Source organism: Saimiri boliviensis, chromosome 16 (genome assembly GCF_048565385.1).
Source record: "Saimiri boliviensis isolate mSaiBol1 chromosome 16, mSaiBol1.pri, whole genome shotgun sequence".
Classification (NCBI taxonomy): Eukaryota; Metazoa; Chordata; class Mammalia; order Primates; family Cebidae; genus Saimiri; species Saimiri boliviensis.
Genome location: NC_133464.1, coordinates 61,027,114 through 61,041,626, shown reverse-complemented (window position 1 = coordinate 61,041,626; position 14,513 = coordinate 61,027,114). Strand labels below are relative to the sequence as shown.

Genomic DNA, 14,513 nt, shown 5'->3' with positions numbered 1-14,513 from the left:
TTCAAATTAATTGAGTATGTATTCCTGAATCAAGTTCATCTAAAGCACAGGTTGTAACTTTTACTGCTAAGAGAAATGTTAATATTTAATGTAAATGAGAAAAACAGTTCATCCTGAAGATATCAAAAAAGATCTTTAATACATTCTTTCACGAAGATGATTCCTTTCCTTTTTGGAAAAATAAAATTACTCCCCTCTGATTAGAAACAAGATAGTCATGTGGTTTTGTTGCATTTCATGGGGATGAAGTTCCATGGTTTGCTCTCCTGTCATCTGCAGCCACATCATTGGGAAGTCTGCCCAACTAATTCAAGTTGAAGGGGAAAGAGAGAGCAGTTAGCAGGAATGTGAAGAGATCACTGGCTGAGTAAGGAAGCCCTAGATCGCCAGGCATGTTGATAGAGAATTCACAACCATAATAACAAGCATTGTCAGTGATCAGCATGTAGTTCAGAGAATTCAGCCTATTCTAGACTTTGAAGAATTCTGCTAAGTAAAAAAATTCTACATTTTTTTCAAAATAAAAAGTATGTACCTAATAAATAATAAAACAGCATCCGCAGACAATTTGTATTTCTCAGAACACATATGGACATGTTTCTATAATCATACTATATTATGTATAAACTCTAGCAGTCTCTCACAACCCAAGCTCCTAATTAGAAGGGGACATGTTGTGTACTTTTTTTTTTTTTTTTTTTTTTTTTTGAGATGGAGTTTCGCTCTTGTTACCCAGGCTGGAGTGCAATGGCCCGATCTCGGCTCACCACAACCTCCGCCTCCTGGGTTCAGGCAATTCTCCTGCCTCAGCCTCCTGAGTAGCTGGGATTACCGGCACGTGCCACCATGCCCAGCTAATTTTTTGTATTTTTAGTAGAGATGGAGTTTCACCATGTTGACCAGGATGGTCTCGATCTCTTGACCTCGTGATCCATCCGCCTCGGCCTCCCAAAGGGCTGGGATTACAGGCTTGAGCCACCGCGCCCAGCCCTTGTGTACTTTTTAAACTTAATTAATGGCATTTATATGAGACTGAGTACTTGATGGTAGATTAATATATGTGTATTCAATGAATTAATGAATGAATGAATGAGAATGCACAGCATCGCCATTGTGAGGGGAGCAGCAAGGGTTAAGAGTGGCTAGAATTCCCTGATTTGTCCTCTTCAGTGGATGACTAATAGTTCAGGCATAATGGAAGCCTATTTATTTTGGTTTTGAAGTATAAACAATATACAAAACCCTGGAAATGATTGTTACTTGCTGTGAAAAGAGAAAATTAAGGAAAGAAATATTTTGCATTTCTCAGTTTCTGAAAGGGTATCATCAGCAGTAAAGTCTGTCAGTAAATTCCAGATGTAGTGGAAAGGTAAATTAAGCGATAATTTCAGGTTAGAAGACCAAAATGGGTCCAAGAACAAAGTCACAGAGTAGGAATTAAAAAGCAGACTTAAAAAGATGAAACCGCATTTGTGCACAGAGTGCAAATGAACAGTCTATAGAAGGCTTGTCGGGGATGGTCGGGACGGCACGTCTGCCGGGGATCTTTTGACCTGCAAGAGGATCCCAAAACCTGGAAGAGAGCATGTGCTTAAAGAAATAAAGAGAGACAGAAAGAACACGGGGGTCTGGAGGGCTGTATAGGCTGTGCCTAAAACAGCGAGCTTATTTTTGTCCAGGGGCTCATTATACATTTTAAGATTAAAGTAGATGACATCAGGAAAAAAAAATATGCTTTTAGTGACAGTTTAAAACTGAGCTGTTAGCCTCTGGGCCTTTGGCCCTGCTGCGAGTGTCTCTGCCCTAATCATGCAGAGGCAAAGCTTCTGTGGGGAAATTTTCTAAGAGAGAAACAGAAGGACAAACACATTCAGAAAGCTTGCTCCAAACAGCAGTCAATACAACAGTTTGAGGTAGATTATTACCTTGAAGGCAAAATTGATTAATTTTTTTTTCCATTAAGTCCTTAAGCCTTTTTATCCAAACTTTCACCTTCAGGGACCTAGGGACACCATTTATGAACAATTTGCAAAAATTCCTGTACATGACTAAACTTCACATTACGACCTCTAGTCTTAATCATAAAATTTACAAACAACTTATGTTCCTTAGACTCTAATTGCCCCATGTTTTATGTTAGACTGAAAACTTGAAAATCAGCACTTGTATATACACGATTAAGAAAACAACTCAAAAACTTACTGCTGAAGCCTCACTCCGTAATTGATGAGCATCACTATGGTCTCTCATGTCCAGGTATCCCTTCGTGGTTGCCAGATGTCGGGGACGGCTGGGACGGCATGTCTACCGGGGATCTTTTGACCTGCAAGAGGGTCCCAAAACCGGGAAGAGAGCATGCGCTTAAAGAAATAAAGAGAGACAGAAAGAACACAGAGGTCTGGAGGGCTGTATAGGCCGTGCCTAAAACAGTGAGCTTATTCTTGTCCAGGGTCTCATTATATATTTTAAGATGAAAGTAAATGACATCATCCTCACAGTATGCGAATAACAATAAAAGGGAACAGAAAGTTACAAAATCAAAAAGTCACAAGTACGTTTTGTTGTGCAGGGGGTTTATGATCACAGCTCATAAAAGTGACCAGGTGGTGTACTTTATCTATTTTTCCAGAAGGGGTCTCTGTTCAGATAACAATATTAGAAAGTCACAAACTAAGTCATTAAACCATTATCTAGGGTACAAGGCAGTCATGCAAGTAAAGAAAAGGTTAAAGCTATTCTTAAAGAAAGAGTCATAAAAGTTAAAAGCAGAAACTGGTTGCTGGTATGGAGTCACTTAGTCTAGCAGAACTGCATAGTTTAGGCCCAAACGATATTGTGGTTGATATTAGAAACTGATCATCTATCTTTCAGTTCCTTCTTCCCCATAGCTCAACTGCCTCCAGCAGGAAACTGTGTTTGGGATCAAGCTCACCGTACAGTGAGACCCACGCCTTTTGGGGGTCTCACACGGGAATGTCCTCCACAGGCTGAGGCTCCTTTTCTGTGTACCTCTCAGAAAACGAACCTTTCAATGAAATGTTTATTTTCATGGGAATTTTGTACTTGTGGTGATGTGCAAAACTTGCTGGTATCTACTTGGCAATAGACATTATATATGCAAACAAATAAAAATGTTTCTCACTAGCTGACACAGACCCCATTGAACCAACTGGCTGTGTGCCTCACTATCCCATGTTCTGGAAAGGGTTAAATCGCCCATAGTACACATAAGCTCAGTGTGAACAGTGCATTCACATGTGTCTGAATCTGGCTAAGAGGAGAACAGCTGTAAAGTTACATGAAAACAAGAATTAAAGATACCAGACACAAGAGTAAACCCAACATAGGAAGCTCAGAACATTGCAAACACTAACAAGCAGAAGACACAAGGTGTCGGAACCCTGAAACCTCAATTCCAGAAATGAATTTCACCCACTTGGGTCTCTCCCAGGATCTCCACAGGGGTTTGTTGATGGTTGCAGTTCCACCAGGTTTCACATACAGGCATCCCCTGTGTAGGTGGTTCCTCTGGATTAGGTAATGAGGCAGAGAACTCTGCAGCTGGCTAGTCTAGGAGTCTACAGACCCTGGGTTCTGGTTTCTCATCCACTTCTTACTAACTGGTTGAATGTATCTGCTCTCTTTAGTTCTTTTATCTTTGTGTTGAAAACAAAAATGCTCACCAGCCTCATTTTTTGTGGGAAAATAAATGAGAAAATGCATGTGAATATCCTAAAGAGATGTGAAGTCTGTGAGGTGGACCATGGCAGGATTTTTGAGATGAGGAGGGAAGAGATGGAGGATCCATGGTAACCACTAAGCCAGAACCTCGTAGGTAGCTGTTAAAAAGTTACCGAATTGTATTAGTGTTATCCAGACGGCACTCATCTTGGCAGGAATGGATTCATGCTAACAAAATTTACAAGGGATTGATGTTTGAATCAGAATGTCTATTCATTAATATATAGTGGAGGATATCTCTTTACAGTGATAGGAATGCTTGTATCTACTACCCAAGGAATCCTCTTTCTTTATGACAGTGACCAAAAGGTAATAGTTTTAATGAGATGATTGGTTAGTATTCTTAATTACATGCAGTAGAAAACAACTATGGTGGATTTAAGTAGAAAATTAAAATCACTAAAATTATATTTACAATATTTGGAATCATGAATGACTATAGAATCAAGTTCGAGAACTCAGCCAAGAGCAAGTCCACACATCATGCCTCAGGACTGGTGAAGATGCTGTGTTTCAGCCACTGGACATTAGGTACTGTAATTGCACCAAAATGTGTGAGGAGTCTGCAATACTGTCTGGTCAGTTCAGATGGTGAATGTCTGCCACAGTCCACCCCCTTTTCTGTCCAGCATTAACACTCTTCTTCATACTCTAAATGTTCCTGCCTAACAAAATGCAATCAACTCCCCTAAAATTATGGAATTTCTTACCCCCTTCTCAAATAGGCCACAACTCCAAATCTCATCAGATACTGCACACAGCTTCATGTTCTAGATCTCTGAATGAGCCCCTTTTCTCTTCCTAGTTGTCTTCATATTCTGTTTTTTTAATTTTTAAAACTATGAACTAAAAAACAAAAATAAAAGAAAATTATAAACTGACAAATTATGGTTGCATATACTTATGAGCTACAAAGCGATATTATGATTTATAAATACAATGTGTAATAAACAAGCTAATTGACATATTCATTACCTCAAACACTTATCATTTTTGTGGTGAGACCATTGGACATTTACTCTGAGTGATTCTGAAATGCACAATACATTTATTTACTGTGATCACCATGCTATGTAATAGATATCAAAGAAAAACCTTATTCCTTCTGTCTAATTGAGGCTTTGTATCCTTTGGCTCTCCTCATTCCCCCCCCCCACCACCACCCCCACCCTTCCCTCTGTAATCACCACTCTATTCTTTGGCTTCTTTGAGTTTGAATATTTTAGATTGCACAGAGAAGTGATAGCATGCTGTGTTTGTCTTTCTGTGTCTGGCTTATTTCACGTAGCATAATGTTCTCCAATCTATGTTGCCACCTGTTGTTACAAATGACAAAATTTCTTTCTTTTTAACAGACTGAATAGTATTCCATTGAGTACACATGCCACATTTTCATTACCCATTCTTCTGTTGATGGACACGTAGATTGATTTCATGTCTTGGATATTGTGAATAGTGCTGCAATAAACATTGGAGTGCAGACTTCTCTTCAAGAAACTGATTTGAAATCTTTGGGGCAAATACCCAGAAGTGGGATGGCCAAATAATATGGTATAGAAGCTAAAACTAGAATGTTTTAGCTTCTTGAGGAGCCTCCATACAGATTTCCGTAGAGGTTGTACTAATGTACATTCCTACCAACAGCAAACAAGTATTCCCTTTTCTCCGTGTCCTTCCCAACACTTAGCAAGTAAGTAAAAGCAAGTGTTTAATAAAAAGGTAACATCTTTCATCTTTTTGATAGTAGCCATTCTGACAAATGAAAAATGATACCTTACTGTGGTTTTAACTTCCATTTTCCTAATGATTAGTGATGTTGAGCATTTTTCTTATATTTGTTGTCCATTTGCATGTCTTCTTGTCTTCGTTTTCTGTAATTTCTATAACATTCTACGTGTTAAACTTGAAGCTACTATAGCTCATTCTCTGTATAACTATGGGGGAAAAAGAAAAGACGAAAAATCATTAAAATATAAACAAGATACTACAAGAAAATATAATTAGATGTTGTAGTGCCCCCATCTTTTTTTGTATAATTTTCCCAAGGTATAACAGGTATTTAGGCTTTTCTCTACTATCCACTCCACCTTCTCTTTGCCATGGTGTTATGCAAACCTGCTTTCCTGAAAGGTCTGATTCTTGGCAGTCCTGTATATATAGCATTGATAAACTCTTTCTTTACCTTTTACCATTGAGCATGGCAGTTCTATGAGGTGTTCATGGGGTTGATGCATCCTAGCAATACTGATCCTTGCCCCATTGTTTAGTAGCAACTGATTTTCTCTTTATAGTCATGATCAATCACCCCAGCTAACATATTAATCCTCCTTTTTTACTTACTCATTTAGTGATACGAGACACCTGCAATGACCATGTGGCAATCTCAGTTTATAGTTCAAAGGGACTATTGCGTTATCCTTTGTAAGCATTACTGCTTTGGAGGTCAATAATTCTAAACCAGAAAAGCTCAGACTTGTTGGGATAAGAAGCAAAACAATCTGTTAGTTTATCAGTGGGCATAGTAGTGAGGTTTATGAACACAAATATTGTTCTGTATTTATTTCTGTCTGGGATAAATGGCCAGAACATACATTGTATTCTGTAAGAAAGTACTACAGCCTTGCAAAGTGTTGCCTTCCTGATGCCAAATAACTGAGTCTTTGATAGATCTTTCTGCCTTTCTCTAAATCTAGCTACTTCTAAACAATTAGATACATGGTAAAAATAAGCAAAACAAAAACAAAGCCACATGGAATTCAGCCACTTAATCTTTTTTCTTTAGTTGTAAAATGAGTTTCTTGCTCCAAATCAAGGTTGTATGGGATAGCAAGATGGACAAAAAGACATTCATTAACACCATGGATGGGGTGATGGAGAAAGCATAACAGATATGGAAAAATAAATCCAAATTTATTTAAACCATGCAGTAGAAAACAGTTGCTATTTAGTTTGTTATTTTTTAATCCATTCTTCCAATCTGCATCTTTTAAGTGGAGCATTTAGATCATTTACATTCAACATTAATATTGAGATGTGAGGTACTGTTCCAGTAATCATATTGATTCCTACCTAGTGAATTTGTTGTCTTCTAGTGTTATTTTTTATAATCCCTTTGAATTTTATGCTTTCAGGAGTTTTTATTCTGGTTTGTATTAACTTTTTGTTTCAAGATTTAGAGGTCCTGTTAGCATTTCTTATAGGGCTGGTAGAGTATTGATAAATTCCCTCAGCATTTGCTTGTCTGAGAAAGACATTATTTCTCCTTCATTTCTGAAACTTAGTTTTGCTGGATACAAAATTCTTGGCTGATGGTAATTCTGTTTAAGGAGACTAAAGATAGGGTCCCAATCCCTTCAGGCTTGTATATTTCTGCTGAGAAGTCTGCTGTTAGTCTGATAAGTTTTCCTTTATAGGTTACCTGATGCTTTTGTATAGCTCCTTTTAGAATTATTTCATTCATGCTGACTTTAGATAGCCTGATGACTATATTCCTTGATGATGTCTGTTTTGCAGTGAATCCCAGGAGTTCTTTGACCTTCTTTATTTGAATGTCTAAATCTCTAGCAGATCCAGGAAATTTTCCTCAATTATTCACTTATATAGGTTTTCCAAACTGTTTGCTTTTTCTTCTGCCTCAAAAAACTTGCAATTATTAGATTTGGCTGTTTCATATAATCTCATATTTCTTGGATATTTTTTCCCTTCTTTATTCTTTATTTTTGTTTGAGTTAAATTAAATCAAAAGCCTTGTCTTTAAGCTCTGAAATTCTTTCCTCTATTTGGTCTAGTCTATTGTTAAAGCTTTCCACTGCATTTTGTGCTTCCCTAAATGTATATATCATTTCCAGATGTTATGATTAATTTTTCTTTAAAATATCTATCTTTTTAGAAAAAATTTCATTCATATCCTGAAACTTTTTAAAAATTTCTTTATGTTGGTTTTCACCTTTCTCTTGTATCTTCTTGAGTAACTTAATAATCTTTTGAATGTTTTAGCTAGTATTTCAAACATTTCATCTTGTTTTGGACCTGCAGCTGGAGAGTTAGTATGTCTTGGGGGTGTTATAGAACTTTGTTTTTTCATAGTTCCATAATTATTTTTCTGGTTTGTTTTCATTTGGGTAGCCTCTTTCTTCTAATTATTTTTAATTTGTTTTTTGTTAGACTTTAATTTCTTATTTTTTTTCCTTGAGAATGTGACTTTGGTGCTTATAGTTTATTGTCATCTAGCTTCAGCTCTGAGTGCTTTCAATGGTGGTGAAGACTCCGGATGAGTTCCTTAGTTATAAAGAATCTTAGCCAAGTACAGTGGCTCACTGTACAGTGGTTCAGGTGGCAGCTTTCCAGACACTAGGATAATGTTCCAGGAAGGATCACAGCTGCCTCTATTCCACAAAAAAAAATTCCCAGAACTTTGGGAGGCCAAGGCAAGTGGATCACCTGAAGTCAGGAGTTTAAGACAAGCCTAGCTAACATGGTGAAACCCCGTGTCTACTAAAAATACAAAAATTAGCTAAGCATGGTAGCATATACCTGTAGTCCCAGCTACTTGGGAGGCTGAAGCAGGAGAATCACTTGAACATGGGAGGCAGAGGTTGCAGTGGGCTAAGATCACACCACTGCACTCCAGCCTGGGTCACAGAGTGAGACTCTGTTTAGAAAAAAGAGAGAGAAAAAAATCTTTATGTGATAGCTTTCTCACATGCTGGTTGTGGTAGCAATGTGCTGGGGCTGGAATGGCAGCAATCTCAAGAAGCTTGTTTCATAATCCAGTGGGGTACACTTTAAAAATAATTTTCCCTCTGTCTTTTATTAACTGGGTTGAACAATTCAGGCTTCAGAAGGTGCCCATGGATAAAAACTAGCTGTGGCTTAAGCAAACGGGTAAATGCAATACTTCAGTGGTTGGTAGAGGTCCCAGCCTTGACAGAGGTGGCTGGGGGAGCTCTCAGTGAAATGCACTGAGATTTTTTCAGAGGGAAGGGAGGAAGCCACCACAGTTCTCTCTCCAGGCTATCAGGAAAACAATCTGCTTCCCAGTCACACTCCTGACACAGCGTCCTTGCTATTTTGGTTGGACTGTCACCTCTTTTCCTCTCCAGGAATTCTGATGTTCCACGTAGAGAGGGGTTGTGACTTTACCTCTTATGCAAGTGAACCTGGAGGGTACCTCCCGTGGGGATGCAATTTTCCAGAACGGCTATCTACAGATGCACCCAAGCATAGCTCTCACAGGAGAAGCTCCAGCTGCGTCTGCAGTGGTGGGTGAGGAGAAGAAGTCCCCTTCTCCAATACCCTTTACAAGCACCAGGGTTTCCTGGCTGTTGGGGTGAAGCCGCACACTTTCCTCACTGAGCCCAACACTGTACCTCTGGTGAAAGAAACTTCCCACAAGTGGAAAGTTCAGGGACTCAAGGACTGCACTTTGGTTTCTTTTGTCCCACAGGGTGTTCCCTTAATGTGGTACACTCCCCCTTACCCTAGGAGTGGCAGTCCCCCAGGGCCAGACTACTGTGAATCCTGCTGCTTTTCTGGGTCTAGTTCAGCGGAGTTGCAACACACCGGGCTGATGTTGGAGGATGTTTGCAAGGAATTTAGTGATGTGACCTGTCCTCTAGTCTTCCAGCAGTGGGTACCAGCAGCAGCTCTGATGAGGGTGATAGAAGAGTGACGTAGACTCTGCTATTTCCTTGGTTATAAATAGCTGTAGAGTGTTAGCTTTCTCAAATGCCAGCTGCAACAGTAACGTACTGGACACGTGAACCAACTCAAGACCTCCTAATTAGCCAGGGTGATGCAGGCAATGACGATAGCTGAAGTTACGCAAAGGTTTTCTCCTTCCTGAGTGCTATGTTATTGTGCCTGCAGATGTTGTAATGGGCTGTACAAGTTGGCCTCCAGCCAGGAGGTAGTGTTTGCAAAAGAGCACCATCTGCAGTGGCAGTGGTGGAATTTGTGCTTGCTTTATGTTAGCCAATGAAGGTACTCTAGTGTCTCGGGAAATGCGTGGGGCCATGGAGCTCCCAAACATACCTGTCCATGGTGTTACATTATTAAGGGGTGGGAGAAGTGGGGGAGGGACAAAGCTGGCTCGGGGCTTGTTTAGATAAGTCCACACTCTGGCTCCCCACATGCAGGCACAAGCTGCAGCCCCAACGGGGCTCAGGCGGCAGCTTTCCAGCCACTAGGATAATGTTCCAGGGAGGAGCACAGCTGCCTCTATTCCACAAAAAAAATCCACAAAAGGAGCAAGGGGTAGCTGGGGTCAGTAAGCCCCACTCAGCTCTCATGCACTTGGCAAGGCAAGTTTCATACCCACAGTGTTCTGCTTACAGCAGCTAGCTGGATTTCAGGCAGCCTGCGCTCAGAACTCAAAACTGCCCCAGGCCGTAAGCCTTTCCCATAAAGAGAGAAACTGCAGCTGTCAGGCCAAGCCCTTCTGGTCCACACGTGAATTGGGTCACATGGCTTTTATGACATGGTGACAGCACACTTCCCACTCGTCCCTTGGTTCTGGTCAACGGTGTTTGTCCTCATCCAAGACTGTATCACAAATATCAGTTGGGAGCATCTCTCAACCTGAGACCGCAGCTCAAGTTAGCTGGCAGATTTCCATGAGGTCATCTGTGAGGCAGCATCAGGAATGGCTTCCCTTTATCCCTACAGAAATATGGGAGTGCACCCCCCAAACCACTGTGCTTATGAGCCCATTAAACAAAATTTAGGATGGCTGAAAAAGGGGCTGATGACATGCACAAGTTAGGTCAGCTTCCTGTTCTTTGTTTCACAGCTAGAATGAGCAGATAATACATAATTACCCCAAAAAGCTCAGTCTGGATGCTTACTTGGGAGTCCCACTATCAGTCTCCAAGAGGGTCCGCTTGCAAGCCAAGAGATGTTTTCCAAAGGTGAAGAGCTCCTTTACCTGCTTCAAAACCTTAGGAGAATCCCCTGTAAAATGCCACTGCAGCTTTCTATACGCCTCAATGGACATCACAATCTGCCACAAATACTTTGGGCACTGTTGCTCTGCCATTACACCCTTGACCAGCAACAATTCTCTTGTTCCAGGTTACACTCAAAGCTGCTTATCTTTCAACTAGTAATAGAAGCAGAATACCCAAATGTGGTGTATGTTTACTATAAAAATCAAACATCTGCAGGGTGCGGTGGCTCAGGCTTGTAATCCCAGCACTTTGGGAGGCTGAGGTGGGCAGATCACAAGGTCAAGAAATCGAGACTATTCTGACCAACATGGTGAAACCGTGTCTCTACTAAAAACACAAAAATTAACTGGGCATGGTGGTGCGCACCTGTAGTCCCAGTTATTTGGGAGGCTGAGGCAGAGGAATTGCTTGAACCCGGGAGGCGGAGCTTGCAGTGAGCCGAGATTGTGCCATTGCACTCCAGTATGGCAACAGAGCGAGATTCCATCTCAACAACAACAACAAAAAAAATCAAACATTTCCACCAAGTAGTTTCTTTTGTCCCATTGGTAGTAGTTACAAGTTGCAGTGACTAGTCTTTGACTTTTAAGGTTATCCCAACGTGCCTCAGACTACTGAGCCTCAAAAAAACTGCTCTGAGGTATCTAGTCTAGTGTTTTCATAGAGTTTATCTCCCATCAGCTGGCATCCTCAGTCGTAGTAATACATATTAGGTTACAGCAACTTTTTGCTCGCCAGACATCTATCTCATCCATGTCATGGGACAGCATGCTTTTCTATGAGATGATGAGATAATCAAGTTTCCTGCAAACAAACTTGGCGCACAAGGTCAGAAAGTTGATGTAACCTAGAGGCAACACACCAAAGGTATGCTGTCTTCCCACTAAGTAAAAGCAAATTACCACTGGTGTTTTCTGCTTTTGGGGATAGAGATCAATAGCTACATACCACATGCCATGAGATGTCTATATGTGTTTCAGTTAAGAGACCATATCTACAAGAGTAGTTACAACTAGAATCACTCCCTGATTGAGGTTACAATAACCTTCTATCATTATCCAAAGCCTGTTCATTTTTAATATTGGCCAAAATATCAAAGGGGTATGTGAAAGTACAGTCATCCCTTGGTAACTGTGAGGGATTTGTTCCAGAACCTCCCACAGATACCAAAATCCATGAATATTAAAGTCTCTGATATAAAATGGCATGATATTTGCATATAACCTATACACATCCTCCCATATACTCTAAATCATCTCTAGATTACTTATAATACCCAATGCAATGTAAATGTCATGTAAGTAGTTGTTATACTGTATTGTTTAGAGAATAATGACAAGAAAAAACATCTGTACATGTTTGGTACAGATGCAATATTTTCTCAAATAGTTTTGATTTGTTGCCAGTTGAATCCATGGATACAGAACCCACAGATACAGAGGGCTGACTGTATATTTTTTCAAGTCCATAATGATGGAGTTTATGTCTTTAATTTTGCCAGATACTATGGATTGAATTGTGTTCTCCCAAAATTCATATGTTAAAGCCCTAGACCCCAATGTGATTGCATTTGGAGATAGAGTCTTTAGCAGATTATGCTATAGAACTGTGGCCCTATAAGAAAAGGAAGATTCTCTCTCTCTCTCTCTCTCTCTCTCTCTCTCTCTCTCTCTCTCTCTCCCTCTCTCTCTCTCTCTCTCTTTCCATTTTCCTCTGGCTTTTTGTGGCTCTGTGTGTGAGTGTGTGTGTGTGTGTGTGTGTGTGTGTGTGTGTGTGTATTTTAAACAGTAGATTGAACCCAGTGTTTCTATCAAATAAAATGTATGGATCAATTCAGCTTGATCTAAAGTTGTATTCTTTACTCTTTGGTTTAGTACCTCCACATCCATTTTCACAAGCATTCAAAATATTTGCTGATATAAACTGGTGACATTTTGCAATTGTTTAGTTATGAAGTCTTTTCCTTTTGGGCTTGACTTTGTAATTGGATTCCTGGTCATGCTGGGTTCTGACCCTGGTTTGAAGTGTAGAAATAATGAGATGGAGAGAAGGCGGGCTTTGAGGAGAATTGGTCAACCCTTTCCAGGTAATTACCTTAGATAAGGTCATTTTAAAGTTTCAAGCAAAATAGGCATAGCCTCATAAGAATGCAAAGAGAGTCTGTTTCTGTTGGCAAGAGAGTATCAGCGGGGTTTTCGTGTGGAGCGTGTTCTAAATATGGGGGAACATACTCACTTTTTTACAGTGTTCTCCAACATTCCTTGATTCCACCTTTCAGGGTTCCAGTCTTTCCCAAACAGTGCCTGAATTCTCATACAAGAAACCTGGAGAAACTGTGACTTTAACTCATGTTATAATTTAAAAACACTTTAGTGTCAAACGTTGAGGGTTTTTGATTGTTTATTGATTTGGTTGGTTGGTTTATTCTTTTTGTTTTTATTCCCTTTTTTTTGTTTGTTTGTTTGTTTTTTTTGTTCTATATTATTGGCTTAAGGCATGGGCTGAAGATCAGAAATTGGAACTTGTTAGTTTCTTTTTCTAAGTGTCCAGATTATGGCAAGCAAGCCTCCTGTTCCTAGTACTGATTTTCATGCCACTCAGAGTTCCTGATGCAAGCAACATAATCTAATACTAGCTTATTGGTGAAAAGAAATAATTTATTAAAAAGTTATTTGGCAACTCCCCAACTTATCATGAGGTCTGGAAAACAAGCTTCAGGACTACCCAGGCAAGAACAATACCCTAAATCACACTTAAGAGGGGACCCTGTGAGTGCACATGGGCAACCTGCTGAGCACTAGCTGCTGGCACTTGTACCCTCCACACTGCTGCCCCTGTCTATGAGATGCTGTCACTCTTGCCATGCCACTGCTGCCTGAAAAACTTGATTTTTCTGAATATGCTACTGCTGCTTTGTCCCCAAAGAGAGTTCTCTTTCCCTGTGATGCCCATAACTCATAGATGCATCTTGTCTGCTGAGCCTAGGTCATATAACTGGTCCCTAGTTGTAAGGAAGGCTAGAAAAGTGGGTGCCTGGTATTTTCAGCTCCTCATGGAAAGACAGATTCATCAGTTAGGTAAATTTCTCCAATTCACCCCCCCCCCAAAAAGGAGTTTCAGATGCTAGACAGCCAAAATCAATGTAAATGTTCACTACAGTGAGCAGCAAGGATAACAAATAGCCAATAACAACAGAGCAAGAGGATAACAATAGCCAATGACAGTGGTTTGTGATGTCTGAGCATCCATCTCTACTCTCAGATTCCTACAGTGAGGATCAGGACATCTCCTGCCCTGCCCAATGCTGGATGAAAACTACCCAATGCCAGCTCTTCGGACTTTCAGTTTCCAGGCTTTATGCTATTCATCTGTCTTTAATAAAGCATTAATTAGACTGGATTACTTCTCATTTGGGGGCAATTATGCTACCCCGGGGATATTTGGCAATGTTTTTAGTTGTCATAAGTGGCGGGGGGTAAGTGATACTGGCATCTAGTGAATAGACGCCAGGGATACTGCTTCACATGCTGCAATGAGTAGGAGAGCATCCTACAATATAGAATTATCCAGCCCCAAATGTCAGTGATGCTAAAGTTGAGAAATTCTGGGCTAGAAAGAAGACCTTCTCTTCCTGTTTTGGGCCTTGGAATGCAATTAATTCTTGTTGGTGACTTCTACAGACACGTGGTCTTACCTATCAAGAATTGATTTTACTTCTTCAGCCCCCCAGGTTGCCTCAAGCTTGACCCTAGGTCTTCCCGGCAATGATATCTGCTACATTCAGCTTTGCGGATCTCCTCTAGTCTCCTTGAATAGGACGTCAGC

At 40.3% G+C, this 14,513-nt stretch overlaps 1 long non-coding RNA gene across 1 annotated transcript in view; it reads right to left on the bottom strand.

Annotated features, from left to right (window-relative positions):
* LOC141581546 (uncharacterized) overlaps positions 1 to 5,777 on the bottom strand; it is a 35,333-nt gene extending 29,556 nt beyond the window's left edge. Inside the window, exons 1-3 of the long non-coding RNA XR_012514246.1 lie at positions 5,515 to 5,777; positions 4,452 to 4,587; positions 2,203 to 2,323 (exon numbers count right to left, since the gene is read on the bottom strand). This is a non-coding gene — a long non-coding RNA (uncharacterized LOC141581546). The remainder of the gene's footprint in view (positions 1 to 2,202; positions 2,324 to 4,451; positions 4,588 to 5,514) is intronic.
* Between the last annotated feature and the right edge of the window lie 8,736 nt (positions 5,778 to 14,513).